The sequence below is a fragment of the Sorex araneus genome, chromosome 4, assembly GCF_027595985.1.
Source record: "Sorex araneus isolate mSorAra2 chromosome 4, mSorAra2.pri, whole genome shotgun sequence".
Lineage (NCBI taxonomy): Eukaryota > Metazoa > Chordata > Mammalia > Eulipotyphla > Soricidae > Sorex > Sorex araneus.
The window spans coordinates 74,991,475-75,009,125 of NC_073305.1; the positions used below are offsets into that span (position 1 = coordinate 74,991,475).

At 48.4% G+C, this 17,651-nt stretch overlaps 1 long non-coding RNA gene across 9 annotated transcripts in view; it reads right to left on the bottom strand.

Moving 5' to 3' along the window:
- Positions 1 to 17,651, bottom strand: part of LOC129404178 (uncharacterized) — a 44,386-nt gene that overhangs the window by 4,637 nt on the left and 22,098 nt on the right. For 4 of the 9 annotated variants that reach the window (XR_008629724.1, XR_008629728.1, XR_008629722.1 and 1 more), the window contains 7 exons: positions 17,270 to 17,360; positions 13,007 to 13,103; positions 12,417 to 12,541; positions 11,590 to 11,670; positions 6,402 to 6,494; positions 4,006 to 4,134; positions 809 to 885 (listed from right to left, as the gene is read on the bottom strand). This is a non-coding gene — a long non-coding RNA (uncharacterized LOC129404178). Of the gene's footprint in view, positions 1 to 808; positions 886 to 2,108; positions 2,166 to 4,005; positions 4,135 to 6,401; positions 6,495 to 11,589; positions 11,671 to 12,416; positions 12,542 to 13,006; positions 13,104 to 17,269; positions 17,361 to 17,651 lie in introns of all 9 variants that reach the window. The other 5 variants (XR_008629723.1, XR_008629729.1, XR_008629726.1 and 2 more) reach the window with 5 other exon arrangements.

The window sequence follows — 17,651 nt, forward strand, 5'->3', positions numbered from 1 at the left end:
AAATAAAATACACCCGAGTCCTGGTTTGTTTGTAGCACAGTGTGGAGCCCCGGATCCGTGTGTTAAGGCAAGGCTGAAACGCAACACAGCAAGATGGACCATGGGAGCTACTGTAAACATTTCACCACAAATAAATCCTCTCCACGACCAATGAGGTTTTTTGTTCTTTTTTGGTTTGTAGGTTGTATTTATTTGAGGTGGACCACACCAAGAGGTACCACGGATCACTGATGGTGGGTCCCATGGAACATTGCTGGGAATAGAACCCAGATTTCCATCCTGTGGAAGGCAAGTCCGCCCCAATACTCTATCACTCGTGGCAACAAAATAATTCATTTAAACAATTAACTCTCCTGCCTTCTTTCAATTCATTGAAAAATCAGAATATTTCTTCAAAATTAAAGGTAGTAGGAATTGGGATAAGAATGCTAGAACAGTGGGGAGGGTATTTCCACTGCATATGGTGGACTCGGTTTGAATTCTGGCATCCCAGATGGTGCCATTAGTACTTTCCTGCGTTATTCCTCAGTGCTGAGCCTGAAGTAACTAATCAGCATCGCCATGAGTGAATGAAAAACAAAACCAAGAAATAAAAATAATAATAATAATAATAATAACAGCAACAATAATAATATCCTTAGATTTTAAAAGGACTGACTTTAGCACCCAGTAAGACTAGGGTCCCTCTACTCACAACAGTAGGCTACAAAGTTCCACCCTGCAGTGGCCAGAACTCCACTTTCAAGTCACATTCTAGATCCAAGGAACTATCCTGTCAAAATATTTATATTCAACATGCTAATCTTACCAATTCACTCGTTTTTGGTGACTCAATTCCCAAATCAAATTGTTGCAGTGAAAACCCCTGAAGCTACGATTTCCTTTCTGAAATCAAACATAAAACACAATGAAAGAGTTAGTAGTGTTGGGGCTGGAGTGATAGCACTGTGGTTAGGGCATTTTCCTTGCACAAGACCAACCCAGGTTCGATTCTCAGAATCCCATATAGTTCCCCAAGCACTGCCAGCGGGAATTCCTGAGGGAATGATCCAGGAATAACCCTTGAACATTGCTTGGTGTTATCCAACAAGAATTAAAAAAAAAGAATCGGTAATGGAAAGTATTCGAAGGACATCCATTGTGGGGAATGCTGGGAGCAGCTTGCGAATCCACGAAGTAGTGTTTTGGGTTATGTTTTTTAAACAGGCCTGGTGATACCTAGGAGCATATAAGATGTCAGGGTTTTAACCTATGTCTGCCATGTACAGGACAACTACACTCCCGGCTGTAATAGCTCTTTGTCTCAAATCAGCAATTTTTCATAGGCTCATGCATTCACTCTGTAAACAGAAAAGTAAAAGACACTTCTTTTTTACTTCTTATTTTTTTTTTTTTGCTTTTTGGTTCACACCTGGTGACTCACAGGTGTTACTCCAGGCTCTGCACTTAGGAAAAGCTCATGGTGGTGCTCAGGGGACCATATGGGATGCTGGGAATTGAACCCGTGTTGGCCACGTGCAAGGCAAACGCCCTACCTGCTGTATTATGGCTCCAGCCCCACAAATGATATTTCTTAGTGGATTAGATAGAATAGCAGGGAGGCACTTCCCTCACATGAAGCTGACAGGGTCTGATCTCTGAGTACCACCAAAAGTAACCTCTTAAAACTTCCAGGAATAAACACTGAAAATTCCGAGTCTCAAAGTCAAAAATAAATTTAATATACTGACAAAACATGCTAATGATCTGAGGGCAAAAATAAGCATGAAAGAAAGAGTAGAGTGGTAACTAGATTCCCCTGAAAGGGCACACCATCAGTGCAGGCTGAACAACAGAATGGTGAAGCACAGACAGTTGCCCAATGGCTGTGAATCCCATGAATATTCTACATACCTGACAGGTAAGGGAAAATGAGAACAAAGCCAAGAAAGGAAAGAACAGGATCTTTCTATGACAAGCAGTTCATGAAATTAAGGGCACAGTGAGCGTGGCACAGACACCTGTATCCAGGAGCCCGAGGCCTCTAGGGTCAGCAGCGTGACTCACATGAACTCAGGCATCCACACACTTCCCAGAGCCTGAGCCACGGAGGGTCCTCAGACATTTACCTGCACACATGCCTCTTCTTCCTGGGCTCAGGGCTCCTCCTTAAAGCCCAGGAACTCCTGTCCCGGTAAAGAAATGATATTGGTGACAAGCCAACCCAATGTGTCCCAAACAATATTAAACTAATTCCTAAAAGAGCTTGAACAGAAACTCCACTTTTGATATACCCCAAATTAGTAGTTATCAGTCACAGAATTCCGAAGTTTCAATTTCAGTCTGAAATTCTTATGCTGAAGCCCCCCAAAAAGCACAGAAAGTGACTCCAAGCACTGAAATACAACAGCAACTGATGACGTGAGTCCCTAAAAAAAAAAATGAACTCATGCTCAGAGCGATAGTCCAGCAAGGTGGGCACCTGATGACATACAGAGAGAGGTTTGATCCCTAGCAACCATACAGGCCAGGAGCACTGCCACGAGAAATTCCTGAATATACAGCCAGAGTGACCCCTGAGCACTGCTGGGTATAGGCCCCTCACACAATCAAAACTGAAAACAAATAATAACAAATGATGTTACAGGCCAGGTACAATAGAACACCTGCCATATAGTTGCTGACCCGGTTTAATCCACAGCACCCCCATGGGCCCCTGTGGTCGTACAAGAAGTAGATTCATCTAGCAATGGAAGGAAATATTCACAGGAAGTTTATCGATAGTACATCACGTGGGGGGCTTTCCCATGCTCTTGACTGGCCTGGGTAGACACCCTGCATCCCAGAAGCAAGCCTGACGATTGCCAAGTGTGGCCAAATAACAAAAACAAACAAAGAGAAATGAACATATGAAAGTTATCAGCATTGCTGTCAATAATCCTGGCCCATCAGAACCACTGTCCCTGGGGAACACAAAGCGCAGCCCTGCTCCCAGGCTGCTCTCACCGAAGGCCCGCAGCTGATGGTAGGTCTCCAGTGGCCCTGAGCACATCCACTGTGGGATAACAACAAATACAATAGAAAACAAAGCGGCAGATGGAGTTACACTACAGAGGGTCTGGGGACAGTGGGCAGGACTGTCAATCCCCACTGTCCCATCTGGTCCGGCAAGCACTGCCAGCTACAGAGCCAGAAGTAACCCAAAAGAATCACTCGTTGTGACCCTCCCATTACCTCACAAAACATAAGGGAATACCATACCAGAGATGGGGTGGGGTGGTGGGGTATGGAGTGGGGGGTTGGGAGGGATACAGGGATCATCGGTGGTGGAGAATGGGTACTGGTGGAGGGATGGGTACTCGAGCATTGTATGACTGAAACACAAGCACGAAAATATGCAAATATGTTAACTGTATCCTCACGGTGATTCACTAATTGAAAAAAAATTTTTTTAAAAAAGAAAAATGTTGCATAGATCAAACTACAGTTACTTTGCAAAGACAAGTACTGTAAGTGAAACAGATATAAAGCACGCAGTCATTCCTGTCCTAAAATATAATGATCACTAAATGTTTCTGAAAAGAAAAAAAAATGAAACTGAAGAGCCTTTTTATTTTTTTTTTTTTTTGCTTTTTGGGTCACAGCCAGCAATGTTCAGGGGTCACTCCTGGCTTTGCAGGAATTACTCCTGACGGTGCTCAGGGGACCATATGGGATGCTGGAATCGAACCCGTGTTGGCCGTGTGCAAGGCAAATGCCCTATCCGCTTTTCTATCTCTCCAGCCCCGAAGAAAGTCTTAAATCCATGCCACCCGATAGGGTCCCTGAGATCTGGTAGGAATAATTGAGCACTGAGTTAGAAGTACTCACTGAGCACTGCTGGTTGTGGCTAAATCCAAATAAAAGGAAACCAACAGACAAGGACACAGTAGCATCAAATAGGGAGAGTTGGAGCACTCAGGCCAGGAATTATATCCCAGGACTCCTTCCTGAAACTCAAGATTCAGAGACCCTAGAAACCGATACCTGCCTGTCACTGCATCATGTCACCACATTGTTCTCCTCCAACCTGGGAACAGTGTATCAGATGGCTCTTCAACATTGTCTGCAGCTTCTGTAATTCCCAAGGATCAGCACGTGGGTCCAGGGAATCACCTAGAAGAGAAGTCAGACCCATGAGCTCCAGAACGGAGCACAACTCATGGCCCTGACTGGAAGTCCCCACACTGGATCCAGAAAGGCCCTGACCAGCATCACCCTCAGGCACAGCTCAGAGACACAACCAGAAAAACATTGCTAGATGTCCCTTACTCTCCAGGGGACAAAAAAGTGTGCTGTAATCCACGATGCCCTTCGCTCTTAGGGAAGGTAAAACAAGCAGCTGACCTGCTGTCCTGTTCTTAGGGCTCTTGGGTCTACCCTAACTGAAAAGTCTATAATTTCTGAACAAACATATGTAGCTGAATAGGTAAAAATCAGATCCCGGAGTCAGGTCAATAAAACAGGAAAAGGTGGGCACTGGCCTTGCACACAGCTACCCGGGCTTGACCTCCCTCATCCCTACAGTCCAGAAGGCCCAACAGGAGGGATTCCTGAGTGCAGAGTGAGAAGAAAGACTGGGCAGACTACTGGTGGATGTGATCCCAAAGACAAACACACACTCAAGAAATGGGAGTTGTGTACTTAGTAGGAAAAAATACATTTACTATCACAACTTCCTGGAATTTATCCAGAGTAAAAACATTTTTATGATGGCCTCACTGATAGCACAGAGCATAGGGTGCCTCCCTGACATGCACTTCAATCAAGTCAATCTCTATCAGATGGAAAGTGTTCCCACGTCTTGCAGGGGATGACCAATGAGCAGAACAAGAAGTGACCCATTAGCATCGCAGGCAGGACCAACTGAAAATGAAACTATTATACTGTGGCGGTCTGTTTCGAAGGCCAGGGCTTGCACTCCTGGCCTATCTCTTACCCCAGAATTCAAATTCTATATAAATCCCGTGAACCCTCTGATAAGAACAGACTGGCATGGCGGTGGAGGCTAGGACAAGGCCCAACTGGTACAGTTCATGGCAGGGCTGCGGACACCTGGCAGCTTCTGGTGTGAAGCTGAGCTGAAAACAAGCTGTGATTTCCAAGGTTTGCATCCGTCCGACTCAACTTTACATCCTGAAATCTTGAGAACTGCTGGATTTGAGATCGCCACACCCCTCCCCTCTGACAAAGGCACAGAGAAAGTCATCTGCCAACAGTGATGTGTGAAATCCAGCCATAAATCTCAGGGCTCAAATCTTTGGTTTGTTTATTTTTGGGCCACACCCTGGGATGCTCAGAACTTATAGGTAGAGTTTACACAGATTATGTCATTTTACTCATTCAGTTATGTGACCCTATGTAAGAAAAGTAGGCGGAACATGCATTTGGCCCAAAAGAAGTCTAAATCATGAATGTCTATAAATTTGCTCAGACACTCCAACCCCTTCGTTTCCTTCTGACAGCCTCTTCTTGGAAGTTTTCCAGCATGTTCACCTCTAAGAACTTCCAATGAAGGTATGAACCGAGGGGCAGGAGAGAGCACACCAGGCTGGAGCACACACTGGCCACATGAAAGCTTGGGGACCTTCACCGGTACCAAATGGCACTGCTAATGTGAACAGAGCAGGGCACAATCCTCAAGCAAGGCCAGTTGTTTCCTCAAATCCCAGCGCGTCTGCTCCCAAAGTAGTGGGACAGACCTAGGGAAAGGAGCTCAAGGGCTGAGCACCTGCTTTACTGGTGGGGAACATGGCACGGTTCCCCTACATGGAGAGACACACGGATAGAGGGGAAGAGTCCCTGATCAACACCAAGTTTTTAGCAAAAAGAGTGAAACTAAAAGATGAGGTTGGATAGAAGCCCACAGCAGCCAAAAAAAAGTTTGAGAGATGCCCGGCAGTGCTCAGGGAACCCTATGGAATACTGGGGAACAAACCCCTCAGCCACATGACAGGCAAGTGCCCTATATGCTCTACTATTGCTTGGCTTTTCTTTCTTTTTTTTTTTTTTTTTTTGCTTTTCGGGGCAAACCTGGCAATGCACAGGAGTTATTCCTTGGTCTTCACTGAGAAATTACTACGGGCGGTGCTCAGGGGACCTATGGGATGCCGGGAATTGAGTACAGGTCAGCCGTATGCAAAGCAAATGCCCTACCAGCTGTGCTATCGCTGCAATCCCATCGGCTTTTCTTTCTTTTTGGTCTTTTAGGCCACATCTCTCGATGTTCAGACACTCCTATGCGGAATGAAAGGATTGAACCCAGGTCCGTCCTGAGCAAGACCAACACTGTCCTGGCTGTACTAAGGCTCCTGCCCCTAGAGTGAGACATTTATAACCTAGTGCAACAAGTCCCTGCAAAGCCCGTTTCTACAAGTACTCACCAGAACAGAAGGGGCAGCCTCTGGTCCGGGAGAAATACCTCCGTCAATGAGAGATTGCTCTGAAACCTGACAGGTGAAGCAGAAATTATTTTTCTGGGGAAAAATAAAATCAGAGAGTTAGCAGAGATAGTAAATGGATAGGATGCTTTTAGTTCAAGCAGCTGAGCCCAGGTTAATATGCAAGAGCACATAGGTCTCCCCAACCCAGCACTGCCAGGAGCCACACCTGAGCTAACCCTGAGCACCTGCCACCTGTGGACCAAAAACTATAATTATTAATAATAAAAATATACTGTGTGGGGTTATTTCTTGCACGTGTCTACCCAGGTTTGATTGTCGGAATGCTGTGTTGCCCTGAGCATCACCAAGAGTGATCCCTCAGTGCAGAGGTAGGAATCACCCCTGAAAATTTTCATGTGTTCCCTCACTATAAATATTATGTAAAACAAAGAAATAAATGCTTGGTGACCAATGGTCATCCTAGATTTTATTATGGTACATCTAGGGGTACATTCTGGAAGTGACCAGACTATTACCTGCAACATTTGGTTGCACGAACCCCTCTGGTACAACACAGCCCAGATGCTACACCCGCATCCACCAGGGTCTCTTACAGCTCTGCATCTCCCAGGATCCCAAAACCTACCGCAGGCGCAGGGAACCCGGGAAAATCAAACGTTAATCCACACATTCCTGAGTCCCCGGCCAGTGCAGAGGGCAGTGCACTGGGAGAGCACCTGCCGTGCACGGGGCTGACAGGATTGACCCTGACATTCACAGGACCCTGAGACCCGCCAGGAGAGCCCCCTGGTGCAGAGCCAGGACGGACACTGAATTCTGCAGGATGTCGGTCAAAAATTACAGAACACAACATAGGTTTTATTTAAAAGAGAGACTCGCCCCCTCCCTTTCCTGGGGAACCGTCCCTTTGGCCCCGACTCCATAATCCCCACAATGACGGATGTGGCCCACCAAGGACCGGCCCGGGAACATTCCCGGGTGACCCCCCAGTACCAGCCCGTGACCCCGGGGGCTCCGAGTGTCCCTGCAGGAACCAATGGCGAGGCGGCCTCGCACACTCCGCTGACCTGCGGGGAAACTGGGGAAACTGAGACTCCCTCTTGTCTTTCTCTTTGGTTGGGGCTTAAGCAACAGGGCAAGAGGGGAGGGTGGGGCCTTGACTGACAACCCATGGGGTCCCCAGACCCCCATAGCATCCCAAGCACAGAGCCGGGGGTCGCCCCGATCCCCACTGTGTGCGGCCAGGCCTCCTTGGGACTCGGGCCTGCTGGCAGCACTGAGGCAAGTTCCCTCAGAAACCCCCTCATTTCCCTGAATGGCAGAAAGGGACAAACCTCGGTAGGACGCTGGGGCCGCCGCCCCCTCCATTGCATGGAGTGACCCCGCGGGGTACCCCATGTCAGCCCAGGGCACCCCCTTTCCCTCCAACTCCGCTCCCAAAGCTCTGACAATGGCGGCCAATAGGAAATGCTGCCACCCTCACTTCCGGCCGGAGTTTTAAAGGGCCAGACTCCAACTATTCCTGACCGGGTACTTTCTCTAAGGAAAGTTGATTTTTTTCCGTTTCTCATCTTGGATCAGGTCAGCAGGAAATCTGTGGGGTCAACAACTACCAGATACACAAAGTATGAAGCCAAAGTGTATATGTTTTCACTAAGCAAATAAAATCCACAAGGATTTCCTTGCAAGTAACCACTAGTAAGTGCCCCAACCCTGACCCCTAACCAACACCACAAAAAACAATGCTCAGAAATCACTGAGCGTTAATATACAGATATCATAATGTTTTCTGTTCAATGACCATTTTTGGGGGGCACGTTCTGTTGTGCCGAGCACTTTTCCCTGACTGCTCAGGGATCACTCCACACTGGGCTCGGGGAACCCTCTGGGGTTCTAACCATGGATCCTGGGTCAGCACCTCCCAACTGAACTGTCCTGATTGTTGTTTACATTGCACTGAACTTCCAATTGCTGGAGTAGCTCCAACTGTTCATGTATTCAGTTATAGGAGTGGGCTAGAAACTAAGTGAATCACATGCCCAGAATTAGTTAAACTAATTTCGTGGGTGACCCAGAATCAGGGTTAGGAATTGGTGAATGGAAAAGTATTATATGTGTAATCAATATTCCTTTATATGGGTCTGTGTGTGCTCATAGCCATTGGTGTTCTCACGCTGCACTTCTCACGCTGACAACCACCTTTCAAGTCACATTGTCGCTCCACTGAACTATCCCGCCAGCATAAAAATATTCCACAGGAGAATCTTGTCATTCACTCCTATTTGGTGACCACATTCTCAAGTCAAATTGCAGCAACAACAAATCCTCATGCTGTGGTTTGAGTTCTAAAATCAATCACAGCAATCAAGGTAAGAATTAGTCGAATAATCCCTGGGTGGATAGGCCGGGCAGGTGGAGGGCATCTCTGGTTCTCACAGTCAAACAGGCACCCAGCAAATGGAAAGTCCTTCGGGAGGATTGCTGTGAGGAGCCTGACTATCCTCAAACTAGTTCTTGGGCTTTTGTATTTGACTAGAACGGTGACATTTGGTGGAGCATAAAGGATACTGGGGATCAAATCCCAGTCGGGCATGGGTAAGACCAACACCCTCCCCTCCCCGTTGTACTGTCGCTCCTCCCAACTAGCTTTGTTATGGGTGCAATCCTTCACTGTTAAACATAAATGTGGAAGAAAATCTCTTAGTGGGTCAGAGAGAGAACAGCAGGTTGGTGTACAGGGTGTCAGGGGCTGTTCCCTGAGTACCGCACAAAGGAAGGCTTGAGGACCACGAGGAAAAACCTACAGCAACACAAGGCCCCACAACAAAATAAAAGGTTCCTGGACAGGGTCCAGCACAGTCCTGTGGTGTCAGGGTCAGGAAGACCAAGCCCCGCCCCCCCCTCACAGTAGACCCAGAGCTCAGCCCCGCACCCACCCGCCACTGCCTGATCTGAGGAGGTGGCAATGGTGGCCAAAGGGTTCCCCCAGGATCACATACTAACACACACAACCCCTGTGTCTCAGTACAACCTCACCACATCCTGCAAAAAAATGCATCCCCCTTAAGCCTCCACCGAGACTCCAGAACTGCCGGGGTATCGGGAAACAAGTGAACAACAAGCATGAAAGTGCCCCTCACACTACCGCGTCCCCATCACTCACAGTGTGGTGACGGGGATGAGCAAGGCTCTCACGTGGGTTCTCGTGTCCTGTCACAAAATTGGCCTTCACAGTCAGTTTTCCGAGAGACCCTATATTCTCCTTTATCCACGTGCCCTTTATATGGTTTCCAGGATACCAGCCACTGGAGGCACTGAGTTCAATCTCCCTGGGTGCAGAGTCAGGAGTAAACCCAAGCACCCAAGCAAGGACAAAGTTCACAAGCCCACCAAATGTGTATTAAAATAAAAAACAAAGGGGAGAGTGTGGACTGATAGCACAGTGGGTAAGGTGATGGACATACACACGGCCGACCCGGTTTCAATGCCCAGCATCCCATATGGCCCTCAGAGGACATCCAGGAGTAATTCTGAATGCCTGAGCCAGGAGTAACCCCTGTGCAACACCTGGTGTAACCCCCCACAAAAAAGGGAAGATGGGGGTAGGGAGATAGTACAGCAGGTGGGCAAAGGTCTTGCCCATCAATCCAGGTTCCATCCCTGACAACCCCATACGGTCCCCCACCAGCCAGGCATGATCCCTGAGTGCAGAGCCCAGGAAAAAACCCTGAGTCCTGCAGGTTTGTCCCAAAGCAAATTTCAAAGACCAAAAAGAGTCCAATGGAGGCAATGCACCGGATTGGGGAACATGCTTTGCACGCAGGGCCCTCTGATTTGATGCCAGGCGCCATCTGGTCTCTGAAGATCACTTGAAGTGACCCCAAGCACTGAGTCAAACAGCAACTGAGGGGATGAGACTCTTCTAAATAAATGATCTTAGGGGCTGCAATGACAACATAGTGGCAGGGCATTTGCCTTGCACGCAATCCACGGGGTTTGAATTCCAGCATTCCATAGCTCAGGGTTCCCCACTTCAGTCAGGAGGAACCAGCCTCCACCCACATTTCAGGCTGATGAGCCCAGAAATCCCTCACAGGAAACCAGATGTGCTACAATGACACTATACCAGAAGGTTCCTGCAGGTTCTGGGCTTGCCAGCAGCCACCCCAGGATTAAATCTGATGAGCACTGCAGAGGGTAACACCTGAGTATAGACTTAGCAGGACCAAATAAAGCAACACTGAGTTGGACCAACACACGAGACACCCCTCCCCCGCCAATGCCACATCCCACAGTCCCTGTTCTGTGTTCCAGGGATGAGAAGGGACACACAATGTCCAGCAAGTGACTCAAAGCTGTGTGAGGACATGTGGGCCCGTAGGACTCGGAAGTCCTCTTTCAGGGCCACCCCAAATCCTTCCCATGGAATGTGTAAGTGACTTGACCCCCAATACCTCTGCTGGCCCTAGATCTTTTGCTCCCTCAGAACTGCACATACACAGCAGCGAGTGAACAAGAGACAGTGACTAAACAGGCGAGGCTCTCTCAGCAGGAAGAACAAAACAGGGGAAATGCATGTCCCGGGGCCAGTCACTGGAGCAGCCAGGGTGCAGACAGGCCTGTACTCCTGGGTCCTGCTGATAGTCCGGGGTGAATCCGGAGCAAAGAGCTAAGAGGAAACCATGAGCAGCTGCACTGTGGCACAAAATCAAAAATGAAAGAACACAAAGTAGCAGGATGGAGTAACAGGAGAGTGAGTCCAGGAAACCCGGGTAGGGCTGGCGATCCCTGCTGTCCATATGGTCCAGCAAGAACCCTGAGGTGCAATGTTGGAGTGCAGAGCCAGGAATACTCCCAAGAATCACAGGGTGTGGCCCCCCATCACCTCCCCAACAAAACAACCCCCATCAAGTAGTTAGCCTTATACCACTAGTACCCAATAAGATCCGAGTCTGACACCAGTGACCCAGGAGCACAGAGTTGGGAGTACTTCTTGACCACAATTAAGTCTAAATATAACAAAACAAACAGGGACAAAAGTGGCCTCAGAGATCACTCAGTCACCCCTGCCAGGAACCCTGTCCCAGGGCTCCCTCATAAAATAGCTCAAGACAGATCGGCCAGGAAGCTTGTTCACACCCGTGTCCTCCTGTCACTCTTCTCCTACCTGTGGACAGTGAATCAGAAAGCGTGTCACCATCTTCCCATCTCTAATTCCTGAGGATCTGAAATAAGCTCTGTGCAAGACCTGGAGGAGAAGTCAGAGCCATGAGCACCACAGAGCAGCACAATCTACCAACCTTGCCCAGAAGTCCCAGCACTGCAACTGGAAACTCTCTGACCAGCAAAAACAATCCGGCACCAGATCTCTGACCCACCTGGAAGACACTGCCAGAAGCTCCTTCCTCTCCTGCAGACACAAGTGGGTTGGTATCCGGGCTGTCTGACCAGACCAGAGTGTTGGGCTCGGCTACAGGAGAGGAAACTGAGCCCTGGGACCTTCCCTGAATCCTACAAGAAGGTCCGTACAGGCCCGCACCAGGGCTGCCCCTTGTCCGGCCCCCAGTGAACACAGCCCTGAAAGTGGCTCTGCCATGGGGCAGCTAAAGGAATTCAGCAGGGATGAACATTCAGTCACCCTCTGGCAGGGTGGACAGGGAAACGTGCATGGGACATTTCTACTGGAGCCCAGGGTCACTTCTATGTCCAGGTCAGCCCAAGGTACAGCCCCAGGTCTGTTCAGTTAGTACCCATCTCTTCTGGGTCCTGACTTACGCTAATCCCAATCAGCACAACTGCATAGGCCTCACCCAGCACTCGCTCCTGTCTTGCAGCAATATATTTGAGAACTGTACAAACAGCGTGTTGTAGCGTATAAGTATCCTATATCTGGGTGTTGATTAAGAACCATGATATGAACTATTTCTATTATTTAACTACAAATCTTTTATTCCGGGGCACAGAGAGGTAGTACAGCATAAACTATCAGCTTACCCAAGACCAGTACCCATGCAAAGCTTATGGGCGACTGGCAGCAGTGATTCCTCAGTTCAGAGTCAGGAGTAAGGCCTGAGCACTTTAGGGTGTGGCGCAGAAGTACGGCAACAACAAAATGGGAACTAACAAAGGAGGGGGAAAAAAAGAAAAATTCACATGCAAAGACAAATTCTCACATGAACATTTAAACAGTCAAAGAGCGTGTCCTTAAAAGCTTGTTTAACGGCTTTTTCTATGCAGCAGAAGCCTATGGTTTCTCCTGAATCCTCATTCTTCTCTGTCTCTGCTCTCACATATTTCATGTGTGTATGTTGGACCAGAAAAGGCAGTGCTCAGGAGTGATCCCTAGCTCTGCACTCAGGGATCATTCTCGGCAGGTATGAGGAATCCTGAGGTGCAGGGCTCAGCCTTTGCTTGGCAGGTGCGAGGCATGCACCCTAATCTCTGTAATACGACTCCTGGCATTGCTGAGTAAAATCTTCCCCAGCACACTAGAAGTAATCCCTGAGTAAAGCTCCCCTGTCCACAAAACACTATCTGCCTCCAAACACAGAACCCAGAAAAACAAAACTACTCACTGTACTCACCCAGTGGGCAGTCTCCGGGAGTCACCAGATCAGGGAGATCTGAAATGAGAGGGGTTTCGCTTCTTGACGTGTGAGAATAAAAATTCAAATTCCTGACCTAAACAAAAAAAAAAATTTGGGGGTAAGACAGATAATCAGGTAAGATGTTTGCCTAGCTGGCCCCAACCAATCTTCCACATCTGATACGACCCCCTGAGCACCGAGGGAATAATTCCTGAGCCCAGAGAAAGGAGTAAAACCTGAGCATCTCTGGGTGTAATGCCTTTGAAAAAATTATAAACAGCAAACCAAAATAGGATAAAACGTAAATTTTCTTTGGCAAACCCCAGTCCCTTTTGATACCCACATCCGGAAGGTGCTCAGGGGACCATATGGGATGCTGGGAATCAAACCCAGGTTGGCTGCATGGAAGGCAAATGCCATACTCGCTGTGCTGTCGCTCCAGCCCCCAACCCATTTACCCTATTAAAGAACATTTCCAGGGCCATTTTATTAAGATGGTATCTTTTCGAAATATATAGCTTAATCCATATCAAAGTCTAAAATAATATCTTGAATGCGATGTATGCAAAAAGATGATAAAGCAGGTAAGATGCTTGTAAATATGGGCGACCTGTATTCCAAGCCCAGCATCCATGAATGTGTGAATGCTCTCAGGGACGAAGCCCTGACCAGGTGTAGGCCTGACCACAGTCCCTCAGGCATAAAACAGGAAGGCCTGAACAATGAAGGTTTGGCTCATTTTTGATTTATGGTTCTCGGCAACATTGTGGTTGATGTCCCTTCAAAACACAGCCTCTTAGCCAAGACAGAATCAGGGCAAAGATTAAGAGAATGGTGAACCTTGGCAGTCCTGAGTGAGGGGCATTTATGCATGTATGTCTTTAATTTACTAAAGACAAAAAGCGCAAACTGTTGTTAAAATGTCTAGGATTGGGGCTGGAGCGATAGCACAGCGGGTAGGGTGTTTGCCTTGCAGGCAACTGACCCGGGTTCGAATCCCAGCATCCCATATGGTCTCCTGAGCACTGCCAGGAGTAATTCCTGAGTGCAGAACCAGGAGTAACCCCTGTGCATCGCCGGGTGTGACCCAAAAAGCAAAAAAAAAAATAAAATAAAATGTCTAGGATTAAAATTGATGAGAAAACTAAGTTGCAATATCAAATAGGTGTAGAAAATAAACTTATGTGAATATTGTTATATCTAAAAGATAGTGCTGAGAGTATCCTGCCCGCACGGCAGAGCCTGGCAAACTCCTCGTGGCGTATTCAATATGCCCAAACAGTAACACTGATGGGTCTCATTCCCCTGACTCTGAAAGAGCCTCCAATGTAGCACCGTTGGGAACGACAGGTAAAGAGAGGCTGCTAAGATCTCAGGGCTGGGACTAATGGAGACGTTACTGGTGCCCGCCCAAGCAAATCCATGAACAATGGAATGACAGTGATATGCTACCTGCCCCGAAAACATAATCACCCCAATGACTGAAGAGGCCCCCCAAGGACCGGCCCGGGAACATTCCCGGGTGACCCCCCGCCCCAGCCCGAGACCCCCGGGGGCTCCGAGTGTCCCCGCAGGAACCAATGGGGAGGCGGCCGCGCACGCCCCGCCCACGTGCGGGAAACTGGGGAACTGAGGCTCCCTCTTGTCTCTCTCTGTGGCCGGGCCTGAGCGACAGGGCAGCGGGGAGGGCGGGGCCTTGTCGACACCCCACGGGGTCCCCCGACCCCCGGAGGATCCCGAGTGCAGAGCCCGGAGTCGCCCCGAGCCCCGCCGGGCGCGGCCAGGCCTCCCCGGGACTCGCGCCCGCGGCAGCCCTGAGGTAAGTTCCCTCAGAATCCCCCGTGTCTCCCTGAAGGGCAGGAACGAACTGGACAGACCTCGGCAGGGCGAGGGGCCACCCGGGTGGGGCCGCCGCCCCAGGCCATGGCAGTGATCGACCCCGCAGGGATCCCCTGTCCGCTCTGGGCACCACCTTCCTCTCAACCCGCTCCTCAGGCTCGGACAATGGCGGCCTACTGGAAATTCCACCCACTTCAGACAGGGACTCTGTGACGTAACCACACTTCCGGCCGGAGTTTTAAAGGGCCAGACTGCAACTAATCCTGACCAAGTACTTTCTGGTCAGGAAAGTTGATTTTTTTTCCTGTTTTTCGTCTTGGATCAGGTCAGCAGGAAATCTGTGGGGTCTCCAACTACCGGATAGACAGAGTATGAAGTCAAAGATTTTATATTTTCACAAAGGGAATAAAATGCACAAAGATTACCTTGCAAATACCCACCAGTAAGCACCACAACCCTGACCCCCAACCAACACAACAAAAAAATAATGCTCAGAAATCACTGGGCGTTAATATCCAGATATCACAATCACAATGTTTTCCGTTCATTTAAACCGTTTTGAGGGGGCATGTTCTGTAGTGCTGAGCACTTTTCCGTGACTGCTCAGGGATCACTCCACACTGGGCTCGGGGAACCTTCTGGGGTTTCAACCATGGATCCTGGGTCAGCACCTCCCAGCTGGACTCTCCTAGCCTTGATTGTTGTTTACATTGCACTGAACTTCCAATTGTTGCAGGAGCTCCAACTGTTCATGTATTCAGTTACAGGAGTGAGCTAGAAACTAAGTGAATCACATGCCCAGAATTAGTTAAACTAATTTTGTGGGTGACCCAGAATCAGGCTTAGGAATTGGGGAATGTTTAAGTATTATATCTATAATCAATATTCCTTTATATGTGACTGTGTGTGCTCATAGCCATTGGTGTTCTCATGCTGCTCCTAGCTCTGTGCTCAGCAACTCTTCAAACAGTGCTCAAGTTCGACTATGCACTAAATTGAACTGGGATCTAAAATGGATCAGCCATTGGGCTGGAGAGATAGCACAGTGGGTAGGGCGTTTGCCTTGCATGCGCCCAACCCTGGTTCGATTCCCAGCATCCCATATGGTCCCCTGCCTGAGCACCACCAGGGGTAATTCCTGAGCGCAGAGCCAAGAGTGACCCCTGTGTATCGCCAGGTGTGACCCAAAAAGCAAAAAAAAAAAAAAATGGATCAGCCACATGAACAGAAGGTCCCTTCCCTGCTCTCTAATGAGTAGTCATATAGTAGTTTAGCAGTGGGTGAATTGCACTGTAGCACTGTGGTCCAGTGGTACATCAATTTGCTCGATAGTACAGAGGGAAGAGTGCTGACCTTGCATTCGGCCAACCCAGGTTCGATCCCCGGCATCCTAGATGGTCCCAGAAGCACCGCCAGGAATAATTCCTGAGTGCAAAGCCAGGAGTAACCCCTGAATGGGTGAATTGTAGCACTGTCATTTGGTTTTTCATTTATTTTCTCAAGCGAGCACCAGTATTGTCTCCATTGTGAGATTTGTTACTGGTTTTTGGCATATCAAATACACCACAGTCAGCCTGACAGGCTCTGCCATGCAGGCGGATACTCTCGGTAGCTTGACGGGCTCTCCGAGAGCGACAGAGGAACCAAACCAAGGTTGGCTGTTGAGTATAAGTATCCCATATCTGGCTGTTTACGAAGGACAATGATATGAACTATTTCTATTATTTAACTAGAAATCTTCTATTCTGGCGGACAGAGTGATAGTACAGCATGTATTAATAGCTTACCCAAGACCAATAACTGCGCAAACCTTATGAGCAACTGGCAGCAGTGATCCCTGAGTTTAGAGTCAGGAGTAAGGCCTGAGCACTGTAGGGTGTGGCCCAGAAGTACAGCGACAACTAAATGGAAATTAACAAAGGAGTGGGAAAAAAATAAAAGTTCACATGCAAAGACAAATTGTCACATGAAACATTTAAACAGTGATAGAGCATGTCCTTAAAACCCTGTTTAATGGCTTTTTCTATGCTGTAGAAGCCTATGGTTTCTCTTGAATCCTCATTCTTCTCTGTCTTTGCTCTCACATATTTTGTGTGTGTGTGTGTGTGTGTGTGTGTGTGTGTGTGTGTGTGTGTGTGTGTGTGTGTGTGTGTGTGTTGGCCAGAATCTGCAGTGCTCAGGAGTGATTTCTAGCTCTGCACTCAGGGATCAGTCTCAGCAGGTATGAGGAATCCTGAGGTGCAGGGCGCAGCTTTTGCTCGGCAGGTGCGAGGTGAGTGCCCTAATCTCTGTACTACGGCTCCTGGCATTGCTGAGTAGAATCTTCCCAAGCACACTACAAGTGATCCCAAGTAAAGCTCCACAAAACCCTATCTGCTCCAAACACACAACCCAGAGAAACAAAATGACCCATGTACTCACCCAGTGGGCAGTCTCCGGGAGTCACCAGATCAGGGAGATTTGAAGTGACGGAGGCTTTGCTTCTTGACGTGTGAGAATAGAAATTCCTGACCTAAACGAAACACCAATTTTGGGGTAAAACAGATAATCAGGTAGGATGCTTGCCTTGCTGGCCCGAACCAATCTTCCGCATCCGATACAACCCTTTGAGCACCGAGGGAATAATTCCTGAGTCCAGAGAGAGGAGTCAAACCTGAGCATCTCTGGGTGGAACGCCTTTGGAAAAAATATTAACAGCAAACCAAAAATAGGGTAAAATGTAAATTTTCTTTGGCAAACCCCAGCCCCTTGTGAAAGCCACATTGGCAGTGCTCAGGGACCATATGGGATGCTGGAAATCAAA